Below are 6,000 nucleotides of genomic sequence, written 5' to 3'. Positions count from 1 at the left end.
AGGATGGATGGATGGATGGATGGATGGATGGATGGATGGATGGATGGACAAACCAAGACAAACAAACAAATTATAAGGATGGATGGATGGGGTTTGTCACAAAGCAATCCTTAACTAGATCCTGTTTATGGATGGATGGATGGATGGATGGATGGATGGATGGATGGATGGATGGATGGATGGATGGATGGATGGATGGATGGATGGATGGAAAACAAAAATGTGTACCTTGAATAAGAATATTCCAAGCAGATCCAAAGCACACTGCAAGAACAATTATGAAACAAAATCCATAAAAGTATGTAAGAAAATGTCAGAAAACAGAGATTTTAAAATAGGAAGCCATCTACAGAAATTGAAGAATAGCATGCACTATTCATAAATCGGACATGAATGGAAAGGATATAAACCCTTGTTGATAAAGCTCATCACATCTCTGGCAGAGTCATATTTGAAACAGGGTGATGCAGCATTGTGTTTGGAGATGCTTTTTTACAACAGGGACTGGAAAATTAATTGAGATAGAAGGAAAAATTGATGGATGCAGAAAAACCTGCAGGAAATAGTGCTGCAGTCCCAAGAGCACTTGCACTTGGAAAACAATTCATCTTCCAGCAGACCAGCCACACAGAGCTGAAGTCACTGTGGAATGGCTTAAATCCAAAAATGCCCTATAGACTATAGTGGCCCAGTCAAATCCCACAGCTCAATCCATTTCAATGACTTCAGAAATATTGTTCACAAATATTCCCCATCCAACTTGCCAAAAGCAATTTTGCCAAGAAAAAAATTTCAACATCACGGCATGCAATACTGATAGACATATACTCAAAGAGACATATAGATGCTTCCAAAGGTAGGGTACAACGGGGCTAAAGACGTGACGAGGTAAAAGGTGCAGTGGCTTTATTCTCTTTTAAAACACTAGATGGCACCAAAATTCAGCTCAGCACATTTCTCAACATACGCCAATGATGCGCGTGGAAATCTGGCTGATTCTTGACGTGATCGCGGACAACACCGCAAAGTTGATTCTGCGCAAATTTGATCTAATGTTTAACGTTTTTTTAAAATGTTGTACATATATGTAGCAAATGAGAATCAATCAAAATTATTGACTATATTTTGAGACAACGGTCTTCTTAATGATTTTCAGTTTTGTTCAATCAAAGCAACAGTTTTTCAATAACGGGAGGATATGTAAAAGTACGGTATTTGGGGTAAAAGGCGCCCCAGCTGTTGGGGGGCTGTTGTAAAAAAATTATGATTTTAAATGCATTTTATTGTCCCTTGAAGTATATTTTATAATATATTCTGGCATTTGAAGTTTTAAAGGGGTGGTTGATTATGACTTCACTTTTCTAACTTTAGTTAGTGTGTAATGTTGCTCTTTGAGCATAAACAACATCTGCAAGGTTACAACGCTCAAAGTTCAAAGCAAAGGGAGATATTTTCTTTTAAAGAAATTGCTTTTTAAGGACTACAACAAACAGCTGGTAAGGACTACACGACATTCTTCCAGGGTAAGTGTCATCACCAACCCAAGAATTTACATAAACCCCGCCCCCTGAACACGATTTAAAGATTATCAAGACAGAATATGCTAATCAAGGACTAGAAGATAACTACACATAAGCTACATAAATTCATCAACTAACCATTCAGAAATGTCCTTTTGCTTTCTACATGCTGTCACTTCTTTTTGAGTCTCTCCATCATTGTCTGACTCCGGTTTGAACATAAAAAGCTAAAAGTTTTTGAAATTTTCAGTGCATGTCTGTGTGAGGTAAAAGGACACAAGCTGTTGTAGCTCCGCCCTCTGTGCCGGGAGCAGCAGCTCATTTGCATTTAAAGGGACAGACACAAAAACAGTGCGTTTTTGCTCACCCTCAAAAAAGTAACAATTTTAACATGCTATATAAAAATATCTGTGGGGTATTTTGAGCTAAAACTTCACATACACACTCTGGGGACATCAGAGACTTATTTTACATCTTGTGAAAAGAGCATTATACCACCCCTTTAATACAGTATAAGTATCAGACTCCCAAGGGATATACAAAATATATTTGGAATATATTTAAAATAGTTATATTTTCATTTTCTTTTATTTCAAGTAACAATGTTTTTTGTATGTATATATATACAAAAACTCTGGTTCAAACCGGAGGGTTATAGAATAGATTTGAAATAGTTATATTTTGATAGAAGAAATATACACCTTAGCAACTGCTTAGCAACGCCCTGGCAACAATGCACAACACCTTGGCACTGTATCGTCATTTTTTGCATGGGAGAAGCATAAAAAAGAAAAGTAAAATTTCTTGTTATGCCAAAAACTTCCATGACTGTCTGTGTGCAACTCTTCATTATGTCCTTAAAGGTAGGGTAGGTAGGATTTTTATAAAATACTTTTTTTCAAATTTGTTTAAACTGTCTTTATATACCGATACATAATTAAAATGTAAGTGCTCTGAAAAAGAGAGTATAAAAAATCGAGTGACTGTAGACCTTTTAATCTGCAATAAACACAGCTCATTATTTCCATTCGGGACGAAACAATTGATTGGTTTGGGCGACTGTCACTCACTCTCGCAACCACCCCTGTTGCTAGATCTGCCCATATGTGCGCGCACCCGTTTGATTTGAGGTGTGCAAGAGAGGCGCGGAACCTACGAAGAGTAAAATTTTGGCAGAGAAAGAGCATTCAAAATTCAAAGCACCTGCATATGCAGTCAGCGAAGGCAAACAAGGCAAAAACTACTTCCTCGGACCCTGGTTGCATGGCTGGACTGGCCATTGGGCATACCGGGCATTTTCCCTGTGGCCCGACGTGCTTTTCGGGCCAATACATCTCATACTCATATACATAATTATTTTTTATTTTTTTTAACGGCCCATAAAATTTGTACATCGGCGGCCCATTCGTTTGGTTTTGTTTTGCTTAATTGGCAGCGCTGGGTTTGTGCCGGTGTAATGCATTGGTCCAAAAAAGTCAGTGTTAGTTTTTTTTTTTCTGACAGACCAGCCAATGAAACACGTAGATCAGCGGCCCATTGGTCCTTTTCTTGATTGACACTGGGCTGGCCCAATCACAACTTTAAACGAGTGAGCGAGCGTGCAGCAGTGTCAGTGTGTATCTGTCAAAATAGTCAGCGAGATGGAGAAGAAACGCAAGGAATGTGCAGAGAAATAGCCTGAAAAAATAGAACCAGGCCCTTAAAGCAGACGCTGTAAAATGTGTCAAAATATATGTTTTCTGACCTTCATCAGCTCCTGTGATGATGATGATAGTGAGGAGGATCAGGAGAGAGATGAGAGAGTGTAGAGCCTGCGGTAAGCAGAACTACTTTCAAAACACTTAACGTTAGGCCATGTCATGAGTGTAGGAACCCATTACCCAGTTACAGATTATTTCCACATCTGCATATTTGACGATTACCGCAATTCACTAGAAATCTAATGAGAGGCGTTTGTAAACCATGTTTTCCGCCAAAATAAAAACTTGATGCAGTTTGCGTCAAAATAAAAGATCATGTGCTTATCTCTTTCAAGTATAGAAATTGGTACAAAACTAATTATGAAAGTGTCCTTTATTTTTTAGTGCATTTGTTTTACAAAATATGGCTATTATTACTGTCATTGGATTAATATTATAACTATTATTATGTAGTAGGTGTAATGTAGACAGACACTGTAACTAAAAGAGGTTTCAGTTATTCTTTGTTTAATTTGCACACTGAATATGGGTTGGCACTTTTAATTTTGAACTTTCAAACTGCACCAGATTGATGAATTTAACATTAAAATGCACAAAATTTTCTCACGGGGGGGCATGCCCCCAAACCCCCCTAGAAGGACCGAGGTCCACCCACCACAGTTTTACCAAAAATCCTGTAAGAAAAACTTGTATTGCTATGCTAATGCAGATTATAGCTTGTTTTAGGATTCACCACTGTGAAGTATAGTTCAACTGTATTAATAAATGTCAAATTTTTACTTATTTCATCTGTTAACTCTCACTCGTTCCTATACTCACTCATTACATGGCATTAGTGGTTTTAATGAATAGGAGTTGGTATGCATATAATTAAGGGCGTGCAAAGATGGGTGGGGTTTATGATCATAGTGGGCCGGTCTGGGCCAAAATGCCCGGGCCGATTTTTTGTCCCAGTCCAGCCCTGCCTGGTTGCCCGCACTCTTGAACGACCTCCTCTGCTTCGCCCTCGACCCCGGACCTGTCCTCGAACCGACGATGCGGTACTTGTCACCGGAGTGTAACGTTAGTCCTCATCAGAGTCAACAATGTTTTCATCATGGAAACTCTTACATGCAAAACACCGTATATTTCACCGTATAAAATATTTTTGCACTGCCCTTTGACCCCTGGAAGTTGATGGTGGCAGTGGTGCAGTGGACACATGTCCTCTTTGTGCTTTGGAAGTGTAAGAGAGACAAAATACTTGAAATATAAAAATGTGTTCAGGATGAAAAAAAATAAATAAATACTAGGCTACCCAGTAGGCTATCCACGATAAGCATTATCATCTGTGACTATGCTAACTGTTTCCTTTCTGCTAGAGGACACCTGTAATAAATATGACAGTTGAGATCTTTATATTTAGGGTTGCAACAGATTATTCGTAGAAAAAAAAGTAAATAAAAAAATACCATTAGGTTCGAGTTAATTTTAGTGCGATTTTTAAACATTTCACCAGAGGGTGCCAGAGTGCAGGAAAAGAGCAACCTTTATTTGATGGATTTTGACGGAGGTCATAGCATTTACTTAAAGGGATACTCCACTTTAAAATGAAAATTCTGTCATCATATACTCACCCTCATGTTGTTTCAATCCTTTATGAATTTATTTCTTCTGCTGAACAGAAAGTAAGATATTTAGAAGAATATCAGTAACCAGACAGTTTCTGGTCTCATTGACTTCCATAGTAGGAAAAAAATATAAATATACTATGGAAGTCAATGAGACCAGAAACTGTCTGGTTACTGATATTCTTCTAAATATCTTCCTTTCTGTTCAGCAGAAAAAATAAATTCATAAAGGATTGAAACAACATGAGGGTGAGTATATGATGACCGAATTTTCATTTTAAAGTGGAGTATCCCTTTAAAAAATAAAGTCAAAGCAAAATATATATTTTTTAGAATAATACAAGGAGAACTATAGAAGATATAGTGTAGTGTAGTGAAAAATGGCCTACAGAAGTGTATCAGGATCACAGCATGAGCAAGTAGTCACAATGGGGACCTAGCAAGGGTTTAGTAGGGATGCTAGGGACATATCCAGCGGCTACTAAATTGTCCCTAGCAATGATTTTGATCAAACAATTAAAGTCATCATGAAATAAAAATGGACAGAATGATTTATCCATGCACAACATTTTTTTATTTTTTTATTCAAGCGCCCTCATAATCTTTAATCAAAATAACTTCCCCATCCTCTTGCAGTGACATCTCTTCTGTTCTCTGATGACGTTTACTGGCATGAAGGCGGAACAACCTGTCAATCACATGACATCACACCATCCCACATATCTTCAAAATATATATAATCTCTGTGTATAGAAATGATGTCAGAATTTTCATTTTTGGGTGACCTATCCCTTTAATTCCAGAGAGGTGTGGCGATTGCCACAGGTAATCATGGTAAAATACAGAGAGAAACGTAAATCAGAGATTGTTTTTTCTTTTTGTTAATACCAGATGATCCAGGTAGTTAAGATATCTGGGTGATGTCATTGACTGGGCTTGTTTCTGTTAGATAGAAAACAATTATGGTTTATGGACACAAGATTAATAATCTGCATTAGTTTTAGAGGACATAATGGCTGAAGCTCAACATTTACAACCAGACCCTGAGAGAAGAGTAAACATTTAAAGTCACCCCACCCTGCAAATAAATATTAGCTGTCCTTGTTTAGACAGTAAAGGCACCATCACCCATGTAAGATACACAGTACATTGAGCACACTTTGTGTTGTG

Source organism: Abramis brama, assembly GCF_963993115.1.
Source record: "Abramis brama genome assembly, chromosome: 21".
Classification (NCBI taxonomy): domain Eukaryota; kingdom Metazoa; phylum Chordata; class Actinopteri; order Cypriniformes; family Leuciscidae; genus Abramis; species Abramis brama.
Note: the sequence above shows the minus strand (reverse complement) of the source record.